The sequence below is a fragment of the Chelonia mydas genome, chromosome 4, assembly GCF_015237465.2.
Source record: "Chelonia mydas isolate rCheMyd1 chromosome 4, rCheMyd1.pri.v2, whole genome shotgun sequence".
NCBI lineage: Eukaryota > Metazoa > Chordata > Testudines > Cheloniidae > Chelonia > Chelonia mydas.
Genome location: NC_057852.1, coordinates 99,914,701 through 99,927,260, shown reverse-complemented (window position 1 = coordinate 99,927,260; position 12,560 = coordinate 99,914,701).

Sequence of the window (12,560 nt, the reverse complement as noted above, 5' to 3'; positions counted from 1 at the left end):
GATTTTAAAAGAAAAATATCAAAATTGAAAAGAGAGTGTTGGGGGCAAGTGTGCCCCGTTTCCTCTTTGGGGTGGGGTGGGGTAATTACCTCCCCGCAGTCAGTCCTTACAACCACCCTTTGTCATGGGGTGGTGGGAACTTATAGTAAAAGTCAATATGGTCACTCTATCTCTCAGGGTTGTATGTCCCAATGGCCAGAGTCAGGATGATGACCCCTTCCCACAGGGCCATGGGGTCCAATGACCCAAATAAAAATGGCTTTCCGGTTTAGGCAGGGTGTCCCACCAAGTGGTCAGTGTCAGTGTGGCCACCTAGCTCAGTAAGGCAATATGGCCTAATGACCAGAGTCAGTAGAGCTGCCATCTCTCGGGGCTGCTCTCAGGGCTGTGTGGGTCAATGGACAGATTTGGTAGGGTCGCCGTCTCTCAGGGCCACATGGCCTAACAGTCAGAGTCAGGGTGGCCACTTAGCTCAGTAAGGCTGTGTTGCCTAGTAGCAAGAGTCAGTTGGGCAACCCCCTCTCTCAGGGCTGAATGGCCCAATGGCCAGAATCAGTCTAACTGCCCACTTCAGTAGAGCTGTAAGGCCTAGTGGACAGAGTCAGTATAACCTCCCAAATCAGAAGGGCTGTATGACCTAACAGTCAGATTCAGTAGAGCAGCCCTTTCTCAGGGCTACGTGGCCTCGTAGCCAGAGTCAGTATCACTGCCCCTTCCATGGGATTGCATGGCCTACTGGCAAGTACGTCTGCCACCAGGTCATCAGGGAATCTTCCCAAAACACCCTGACTCCCCTCGGCACCACAACTAGTCTCCCCGAGTTACTTCCTACCCGGTACGTGATGCCAGGGTCCCAGTGTCTCCATCGGCTCTGGGCTCCTCAGCCAGGGTGGCTCCCAACAGCTCTGTCAAGCCTTGGGTGTTCTTCAGTCTCAGTGTCCCTGGTTCCCGCCATCTGGGGCTTCTGCTATTCCACAGCTGGAGCTCACAGCATGCATTCTCTCTCTTCAGCAGCCAGCCCTGACTGAGCTGAGCTGCTCCCTTTTATACCCAGTCTCCAGCTGGAGCATGCCCAGCAGGGCTGTGGGGGCATGGCCTCTTCAGCCCAGAGAGTGGAGTTAACCTTCACAGTATCAGTACAGGACAAGTGCACTCCATCACAGAGACATTTCAAAATTATCATAATAAGATGTTTCAATTGAGCTAAACTGATTTTTTCCCCAGATTTTTGGTTTGCAACATTTGAGATTTTGACTTTTCATCCTGATTTAGGATGGGAACATTTTTTGACATCTCAAAATTTTTAACGGGATGGGAAGTCAATTTCCCACTGAGCTGTCGACGGCAGTGATCACAATTCATCACCTACTAGTTGTTTCCACGTATGTATGTATGTATTGTGGAAGACATGAGTTTGGAGGTGTCAAGGTTCCTCCCCAACTCTGAACGCTAGGGTACAGATGTGGGGACCTGCATGAAAACCTCCTAAGCTTATCTTTACCAGCTTAGGTCAAAACTTCCCCAAGGTACAAAATATTCCACCCTTTGTCCTTGGATTGGCCGCTACCACCACCAAACAAATACTGGTTACTGGCGAAGAGCTGTTTGGAAACGTCTTTCCCCCCCAAATACTTCCCAAAACCTTGCACCCCACTTCCTGGACAAGGTTTGGTAAAAAGCCTCACCAATTTGCATAGGTGACCACAGACCCAAACCCTTGGATCTGAGAACAATGAAAAAGCATTCAGTTTTCTTACAAGAAGACTTTTAATAGAAATAGGAGTAAATAGAAGTAAAGAAATCCCCTCTGTAAAATCAGGATGGTATATACCTTACAGGGTAATTAGATTCAAAACATAGAGAATCCCTCTAGGCAAAACCTTAAGTTACAAAAAAGATACACAGACAGAAATAGTTATTCTATTCAGCACAATTCTTTTCTCAGCCATTTAAAGAAATCATAATCTAACATATACCTAGCTAGATTACTTACTAAAAGTTCTAAGACTCCATTCCTGGTCTATCCCCGGCAAAAGCAGCATATAGACAGACAGAGACCCTTTGTTTCTCTCCCTCCTCCCAGCTTTTGAAAGTATCTTGTCTCCTCATTGGTCATTTTGGTCAGGTGCCAGCAAGGTTACCTTTAGCTTCTTAACCCTTTACAGGTGAGAGGAGTTTTCCTCTGGCCAGGAGGGATTTTAAAGGGGTTTACCCTTCCCTTTATATTTATGACAGGAGGAGAGACTTGGAGGAGCACTGGGTGATGGTTTCAGAGCTATTGACTGGGAGCTGCCCCCATACATAAGCAGTGGCATGGAGAAAGTACTTTTGGAGAAGCATGGAACTGGGTGATCAAGGCTGTCACCAGTCCCTGGAGTGAAGCGGGGAGTTGACCTTGCAATAAGATAATAAGTTGGATAGGAAGGATGAGGCTCAACTGTGGATGGGTTTGAAAGCAAAGAATATAAAGTTTGTATTTGATGCACTGGAAGAGAAGATACCAATGGAGAGATTAAAAAAATGGGGATGGGTGATGTAGTTGGAGTGACCAATGAGTTAGATGATCTAAACCGTCATGTTTTGAATGGACTTGATAATTCCACAGAATAAGAAATTGTTTGTGGGAGATACTATGAAAATCTATTATTGTTTTAAGAAACTATTGTCTTTCTAATGTCTAGTGATTATTGTAAGTTACAAAGGTAGAATACAACACAATTGCTCCATTTTGCATTGCTGCTGTAATACTTCAAGGTTAAGAGCAGCTTTTACTTGTAGAACCATCAGGTTAAAAAGCCACATTGTCAACAGAGAAAAATATTTACAAAGGCACCCAAGGTCTGGAAGCCTGGCTATACCCCCTATATTATATCTTGGGGATTTAGCCACACAGCTTCTTTTAATTTAAATAGGAGCTGAGTAGCCAAAATCTGTGCAGGTCTTTGAAAATGTGTTTTTTCTTGATAGCCTTCAGAGGCTGATTTGAATGATGATGGGCTCAATGTACATTTTCTACTGAAGCAGATTATTATTTTTTTCTAGATGAGGAGTTCTGAGGGAGCAACAGACACGACAAGACATTAACATACCTGCTGTCCGTTGCCCAGGAAGGACAGTGTGGATCAGCATACAGTTGAGTATGTTCAAGTGTAAAGGCTGTTGCCAATTTCTGTTACTTTTTGTTTTAAGATCATTTCAGCTACTTTACTAATCAAAAGTATGTTGGTTTGTTTTGTGAAACTCTGATGAACACAAATCTGACCTAAATTTTGACATATACAGCATTTTGGAACAAATGTTCCTGTTAGAGCAGGTGACGACAAATTTAATTTCTAATACTGCACTATACATTGTAACTAAATAAGATACCCGACAACAAATGCATTATGTTAAGGGAAGAATGTGTCAATTTCACTTGATGGAATTAATTTTTAACTGTACTTATAGATGGGGGAATCCTCTTAAATACATTCACAACATTTACTCATTCTAAAATTTGCCTTTTTGAAATAAACGGGTGAAAATCTATAGTTGTCTAGTTGGATAATGAAGACCTGTGGATGTAAGGAACAACCTTAAATTCTGCCTCATGAAAATTTAGTAAGTTCCAGGCAGCGATAAACCATTGAAAACATCTTCCTTGAAACACAGGATTGTTACCTGGAGTGCAGGTTTTTCCTGTCTTCACAGTTCCAATAAGACTCACACAGAGATGTCACCAGCAAAATATGGGATGTGAAAATGTGCACCTGAAGGTCTAATTTTGATTATAAATCCTTTATTATTGATGAAAGGAAAAAAACACAGCTTCACTTTTAGGTCCTAGGTTGAGTTTTCAGGTCTTTCAGTTAGAAAATCATATTTTATTTATAAAATGAGCTCATTTGGTCTGTAAACCACTCACAGACAATTTTCAGAGTAGCAGCCATGTTAGTCTGTATTCACAAAAAGAAAAGGAGTACTTGTGGCACCTTAGAGACTAACATATTTATCTGAGCATGAGCTTTCGTGAGCTACAGCTCACTTCATCGGATACATTTAATATCAAATCCCAAAATATCTTTTTTTAAAGTCGGTTTTCAAAGTGCAACTAACTTTGCTCTTGGGCCTGATCCTACAAACCCCTTATTTACCCAGGTAGTTCTAGTAAAGCCAATGGGACTACTCCCATGAGTAAAGTTACTTGTGTGAGTAAGGGTCTGCAGGATTGGATCACTGGGTTCCAATAGCAAGCCCTAAGGTTTGGGGAACCAACTGTGAGACTGTCCTCTGTGGTCAAACTCTGAAAGCCCATTCTATTTAGAAACAATTTTAGCTGTACAGTTTACTATAAAATATGTTTTCAGGAAAGATGGGGTCCTACTTGGATGCAAGTGTCACTAGTAATAAAACAGAGGAAAGAAATTTTTGACTTGCTACATTCCAATTGGCTTAGAAAAGAGTTAGACATGGAGAAGGGATGCTATTTAATTGTGCAAAAAGCGTTTCTATGTATATAGATTTTTACAGGGAGTAAGAGCAATGAATGGATCTTTGCCTGAATCCAAGAAAGGGGAATACTATTTCTATTTAAACTAGAAGAGCTCTCATTGTCAAAACTACTAGTGATCCCTTATCCCTGGGAGAATTGAATTGGTTTCATTCACAGAAACTGCTCTGTGGTTTTCCAGTTCATCCAGCTGAACAATGAGGAATAGATAGAATTTTTGAAAGGCAAATTTAAAGGTGGACAATATCTGATTATTACTCAGGGTCATATTTTAAAGCCATTTGGGTGCCTAGTCGGATTTTAAAGTGTTTAAAAATATGGCTTTAGTGCCACTTTATGTAGTTTCACATACCATTAAGTGCAGTGTAAAATATTATAAAAGAGATCCATATTGTAAATGTACGATATTTGAAGGGCATTTTTCACCTCTCCTCAAGATGTTTCTGTATAATTTTCCTATTACAAAACTCTAAGGGGTTGATCCAGTGCTAAGTGAAGTCATAGGAAAGACTCCAATTGAGTTTAATGGTCTTTGGATCTGGCCCTAACAACAAATGTTTTATTGTAAATTGGAATTTACATAATCTGGAAATGCAAAAATAAAAGAAAGTGGGCATGGTATACCCCAAAGTGGATTCATTAATTTCATTACATTAATGGCCATCTCTACACTACAAAGTTAAGTAGACTTTATGTAAGTCGACATTGAGCCTCCGATTTAAGCAAGTCTATCTTACATGTCCACACTACGCTCTTTGTGTCAGCGGAGTGCGTCCTCACTAGCAGGGTTTGCATCGATGCATGGAGCACTGCGGGTAGCTATGCCACAGTGCACATAGCCAAGTAGAATTTTGGGTTGGGCTTCCAATGCTTTATGGAACCATTGCAAGCCCTGCAAACATTGGCGTGAGTGGTTATGGGAACATGGTGTTAGCCTCCCATGATGCACCTATCTACCTACCTACCTACCGTGAAATCAACCACAAACAAATCAACCAACCCTTTTTCATGCCTTTTTTCATAAGCCTGGGTTACCCACACTGATGCCATAGCTTGGGAAACATGGACCCCGTTCAGCTGCAAACTGTTGTTGTGAGCATTACAAACACCTCGTACCCCATCCTGTACTATTTACACAGCCAATACAGGAGCCGCTGCGCGGAACAATGTGATGACACACAAGCAGCCTTGCTGGAAGACATAGAGCGGAGCAATTAGCAGTTGCTGGCGACACCTTGACATATTTGAGCGCCATTGTCACACATCACCTTGACACACTTGAGTGCTGTTTCTGGCCCGGGAAACAAGCACTGACTGTTGGGACCGCATAGTAATGCGGTCATGGGATGGCAAGCAGTGGCTGCAGAACTTTTGAATGTATAAGGCCACTTTCCAGGAACTGTGTGAAGAGCTTTCCCCAGCACTGAAGCACAGAAATACTAAAATGAGAGCTGCTCTGACAGTGGAGAAGTGAGTGGTGATAGTGGTGTGGAAACAGCGGGGCATCAATTTGGAGTGGGTAAATCTACTGTGGGATATGTTTTGATCTAAATTTGCAGGGCCATTAGCAGACTTCTGCTAAGGAGGGTAGTGATTCTGGGCAATGTGCAGGACAAAGTGGATGGTTTTGCCACAATGGGGTTGTCTAGCTGCAGTGGGGCAATAGACAGAATGCATATCCCTATCTTGGTACCAGACCACTTTGCCAAAGAGTATATAAACCAAAAGATGTTGCAATGGTGTTGCAAGTGCTGGTGGATCACAGGGGCCATGAGGTATGCATCTTTAGGAACAAAAGTCTGTTCCATAAGCTGCAAGCAGGGACTTTCTTTCCAGATTGCAAAATAACCATTGGCATTTCAACATCACCAATTGTGATCCTGGGAGACCCAGCTTACCCTTTGGTCCCATGGCTCATGAAGCCATACAATGGCAGCCTGGACAGTAATAAAGACCGGTTCCACCATAGGCTTAGCAAGTGCAGAACAGTCTTTGTATGAAATGGAATGTGTCTTTGTATGTTTAAAAGATCGCGGGTGTGGTTTGCTTACTAGGTTAGACCTCAGTGAAAGCAATATCCCAATGTTTATTTCTGCCTGCTGCATGCTCCATAATACTGTGGAACAAAGGAAGAAAAGTTTCCACCAGGGGATGGGGTTGAGGCAGATCACTTGCCAGCCAATTTTGAGCAGCCAGATACCAGGGCAATAAGAGCACATCAAGGGGCTCTGCATCTCTGTGAGGCTTTGCAAACCAGTTTTAGCAATGAGCCAGAGTAAAGTGTGTTGTTCCTTACCAAACTGTCCCCGCTATTGCATTTTCTCCCCTGTAAACTCCGCACACCCCCAACCCCTGTGTGTTGAATGAATAAAGAGCCTTTTCTCCTCAATCCATTAAGTTTTATTATGTACACAAACACAGAGAAACAGCAAAGAAAAGAAAGATAATCTGGGGAAAAAGTACTGATAACACCATGGCAGGAGAAACAAGGAAAGCTTGCTTATAGATGCACTGCAATAACAATCAGCAGTGTGGGAATGTGCGCCTTCTGGTCCTTGTACCCTCCGCTGATGTTGAGTGCAAGGGATACCAAACTCCGCCCCCTCACGTCCGCCTCATAGGACATTTTGGGGAGGAGGATATAGAATTGGGCGATGATGAAGCAGGTTCAGCATAGGCTGCAGAGGGACCCTAGCATCCAGCTGCCTTTCCTGAACCTCAACCATATGCCTCAACATGTCTGATTGCTCCTTCATAATCTGCAGCATCTCTTCCTGCGTGGCATGCTCTTGTTCCCTGCATGCTCTCCTGTCCTCCCTATCCATGTCCAGGTTCTCGGACAGTGTAATCCTCCATGCTCTGAGCTCCATCTTGTTACCCTTAGAGGCATGCATTAACTCATTGAACATGTCCTCCTGAGTCTTCTTTTTCTGCCTTTCACTCTGGGAAAGTCTCTGTCCCGATGTGGCGGATGCGCTGATGGACAAGGTTTCAGCTTCAAGGAATGCAGTGCACAAGGGTAGCACTGACAATGCATACATTGTTTCTGATGCAAGGTTAATTTTTTTAAATAAAAAATACACCCCTCACTGCAAGCCACAATGTAATCACAACCACTAGCTATTGCAAGTGTCTGTTTGCTGCTCCAGCCATGGTAAGGCCACGAGGCATGGGGCGAGAGGTCTTGTGCTGCTGCTTTTTTGAAGACATCCTTGGGATCACAGCTTGGAATTGAGAAAAGCCCCCTTTCTCCTAGCAACCTGGAGGGTGCTTGATGACAGGCACCAGCGTAAAGCCCTCCAGATAGTGTGTTTTTTACAAAAGCAGCAGTGGGTCGGGAGGGAAGGGAGACAGGGAGACATCCCCCCCTTTTTTTCCCCAATGCTGCTTGCATACATGGTGATCCCTTCCAACCACAACATGTTTCGGAAAGTGTGGTTGTATGACCCATAATTCACCAAACGGGGGGGGGGGGGGGCAGGGGGTGGATTACTTGTTGAACTGTTTGCAGTTTAAGGGCGAGCACAGAAAACTTTACCCATTTTCCGTAGGTGACCCTATGCGATATCACTCTCCTGAGGGTAACAGAGGCAGCAAGGGAGCAGATGCTGCAAGTGTCTGGGTACAGACCTGGTCCTTATGCTGCAATGCTGTGTGCTGCAATGATGCCAGCAGAGTTAATACAGGAGTGGCGTGGGAAAGTGTCTTACCACGGTGGACGAAATAAGGCAGCCCTTCCCAGAAACCTTCAGCAAAGGATTGCAGAGTACCTCCATGAAAGCTTCCTAGAGATCTCCATGAAGGATTCCTGGGCCATCCCCATGCACATAAGCAGTCTTTTTCAGAGAGCACCCTCTGCATAGCTGGAGTGGCCAACGACACCCACTATGCCTACTTTTTTGTTCAGATTAAACATAAAAAATAATAGCATATAACCCCTACAGTTTGACTGGAAATGTGTTCTCACCAAAGGTGCCTTCCTGGGCATCATGCTCTGCTGCCAACTGGTTCTGTGAAGGGATGGGCTTCTGGGTTAAAAATAGTTTTTGACTGTTGGAGAGAATGGATCCTCTGCTTTCCTGCCTCACATTCTCCTCCTCCTTCTCTTCCTCATCAACAATGTCCTCTTCACTGTTGCTCAAGGTCGCCCGGGCACCCCTGGGAGGTGATCCACAAAGAATTTTGGGGTAGTGATGGGGTCGCCGCCAAGAATCACATGCAGCTCCTCATAAAAGCAGCATGTCTATAGAGCAGTACCAGAACCACTGTTTGCCTCCTTTGTCTTCTGGTATGCTTGCCGAAGCTCCTTTATTTTCATGCAGCACTGCTGTGTGTCTCCAGTGTAGCCCTTCTCCCCCGTGCCCTGTGCAATTTTGTCATAGATGTCAGCGTTTCTTCTGCTGGATTGGAGCTCTGCCTGCACAGACTCTTCTCCCCACACAGCAATAAGATCCACCACCTTCTGTGTACTCCATGCTGGAGCATGTTTGCGGCTTTGAATCTCCATGATCAGCTGTGCCGGCAAGCTTTCCATGCTGATCAAACAGGAAATGAAAATTCAAAAGTTCCTGGGCTTTTAATAGGGGAGTGGCTGTTTCCTATGTACCTGGCTGATGTGCAGTAGAGTTGATAGTGCTCTCCAGAGCAATCACAGTGGAGCACTGTGGGACACCTCCTGGTGGCCAATTCATTTGAATTACACAATGCAGTGTCTACACTATCCCCATGTCTACTTGTGGATGTCGAATGAAGCGTTATGCCTCTCACAGAGGTGGAGTACAGAAGTCAACTTTACAGGCAACTTAGGTCAGCGGAAGGGACTCGGTAGTGTAGACACATACATTACATCGACTTAACGCAGCTTATGTAGACCTAAGTTTGTAATGTAGACCAGGCCATTGACTGTTACTAAAACGATTGTTACCATTTCTAGTTGCAACCTGTCATTATATAATACCTTAATCAGTGGTCTGACTCAATATTATGGCTCAGATTTGAAGTCTCAGAGATTGCCCTTCAATTATTTGTGCTTTTAGACCAATAGACTTTAATTTTGTGTGCTTTCACATTGTCAAAGTTAGTATTACATTCTCTTCTTTTGCTTAATGCTGTCATTTTTAGTAGTTATTTTTTCCTGTCAAAATTATCAGCAAGCCTTGAGTTCTGGCCTACAAACCACCTTTCTTGCAGTTTTCTTCCCAGAAGAAATGGCAAGTGAAACAATTCTTAGTTTCATCTTTAGTGAAAATTCAGCTTGGATTTTTTATTTTTGTATTTTGAGGGGTTAAGAATCATGGCATGAAACTTTCAACTCGCATTCCACATGTTAAAAAAAAATGAACACTGGTTACTAACATCTAAATCTTTTAGTAGATCAAATAGGCACTTTGTCCTTTATACATGCAAACAAGGACCACATTATATCAAAGGGACCCAATGTATCCAGAGTAGATCATGTGAAGGACTGCCTTTTTCCAATCCTTTCCATTGCTATTTGTTGCACAGTGGGAGTTCTGAGGAAAGTACAGTGTTTTTAATGTTCAAGACATTTTAAATCACATTTTTCACCAACGATAAACATTTTATCTCGAAGCTTAAAATTCAGCAAAAGAAAAAGTTGGCAGGTCTAAGTGAATCAGTCCAGATTATTTCCCCCCAGCCCAAACAACCAATTCCTCTGCAGTAGCATTTTTCATAGGAATACAGTCTAACTCTAGTAATTTTGCCTGAGTAGGGATGGCTGTGATATAAAAATAGATTTTCTTAAAAAGTAACCCCATTTAGGACCTGATGTAAAGCCTATAAAAGTCAATGTGAGTTTTCCTCACTGACTTCGATAGGATTGCAATCAGATCAATTCACTTCAACCTCAGTGAGTGTTCGACTCCAACAACCTAATAGGATCAAGCCTGTAATGAGTACTTCAGATGTACTCATGTGAATAATCAAGTGAATAGTAATACATAAACAGAGTGTAGAGTGCAAGGTTTGACCATTATGCTAAGCTCAAATTGTGGTAATAATGATGGATTTTTGATATCCGGAAAGATATTTGTTAAAATCCTATTTGTTGTTGTTTACCCAATTACGCCAAATGACCAGTCAGAAAACAGGGTGCTTGCTCTGGTATAAGAATTTAAAGAGAATTTTAAAAATGATGACTTTGAGCATAGAGACCATAAACATGCCCAAAGAAGTCATTTTGGAAGAAATGAATAATTTGGGATAGACAGAATTGACAGCTAGAAGTACAAATATATGTTTTAAATAAAAATGAATATTGAATAGTGATGTCTTAAAAGAAAGTGACATTTGAAGATCCTCTCTCATGTCTCATTATTCTATTCAAATTCATCCATCAACCAAAGCTGCACATCCTATAGAATGTATTCTATTTTATTGCTCTCCGTGTCATTCAGGGTTAACCCCCGTACTACAGACATAATGGTTTGTCACAAATTTTCTCAGCATTTAACTTTTCGATCTGCCTATATGTTTTATTTTTCTCCCCATACTCAGTGTGTCTCCTTTACTTCACATCAGCACCTTTCAATGTTTGAAACTTAAATGGTGAAAGTTAAAGAGCATGGAAACCATAAAAATAGGTTTGAAGCCTAAGCTGTTACTACATGCTTTGAAGATTCCTCATAGGTGCCCATCTAGCAAGCCTCTAGAAAGTCACTGAAAAGGCAATCCTGCCTAGCTCTCATCTACTAACAAAATAATATCTTTTCCTTTCTGAAGTCGCAGAGGAAAGTCAAAATTATACTTGACGGGGGAGATAGAAAAGAAATACATATGCCATGAGTAAGGAAACAAAATAATAAACAGCTGAGTTTTGTCTAAACAGGTACTGTAGGAGGCCAGCTGTTCAACCACACATGGATTTTCAGAATAATTTGTCCTTGTGTATGTTTTCCTTCTTCTGACAAAGATGAATTCTGTATTACAAACAGCATACAAATTAAATTCATATTTAAACATTAAGAGAAAATGAAAATCTAATTGAAAACATCACTTTTATTCAAGTACACAATACAATTAGGTAAAATATAAACTGTAAAGGAGCCTATGATGGATGTGGCACTCTTCTGTAATATTTATAAATACTGTATGTTGACCTGGTTATTGGGATATTTATTGTATGAATGTGTTGGCTATAAGGAAAACAAGCAGGAAGTGAAAGAATGACTAAAGATAAGCCATCCCTCAGCACACGCTTGAGGGCTCCTAAGGGGCAATGCCCAAACTGTTGGCTTTCAAGATTTTACCTCCTCAGTCAACCTATAAAACGAGTTTGTCCAGAAGGGCCAAAGCTCGGGAATTCAGGAAATCAAAAGAACTGAGGCATGTTTAAAAAGGAACACGCCCAAGAGAGGGGGAATTGTTCAGTGGAACTGAGATACAGACAGCCACCGAGTGTGTACAAAGAAGTTAGGCCTGTCAAGGTTACCGTCAGGGCATGGTAAGCCTTTAGGCAAGATGGATATGTAGCCTGATTTAAAATATTTTTTCTTTAATTTCTTTGTTCCCACTACAAAATAAACAAACAATGCTTTGACTTTAAGAAGGCTGGTTTTTCACTGGATATCACTGGTCACAAATCGCAGAGTTCAGTCAGACCTGCTGGGTAAGCATGGTTAATATGCAGTGTACTGTAGCCCAGGGCCTGGTCTAAGAGTGGAAAAATTGTGGAATTCCACCCCGGGAACAGTAAAAGCATGAGGCCTGACACCTGACAGGGTACATTCAGAGACACCCAAAGGAACATACGTGCAGCTGGTCCTGTAACAGTGACAGTGCCCCAAATAAAACTTTGACAAGTTTCAGAGTAGCAGCCGTGTTAGTCTGTATCCGCAAAAAGAACAGGAGTACCTGTGGCACCGTAGAGACTAACAAATTTATTAGAGCATAAGCTTTCGTGATCTACAGCTCACTTCATTGGATGCATAGAATGGAACATATAGTAAGATTAAGATATATAGATATATATACACACATACAGATAAGTTGGAAGTTACCATACAAACTGTGAGAGGCTAATTAGTTTAAATGAGCTATTATCAGCAGG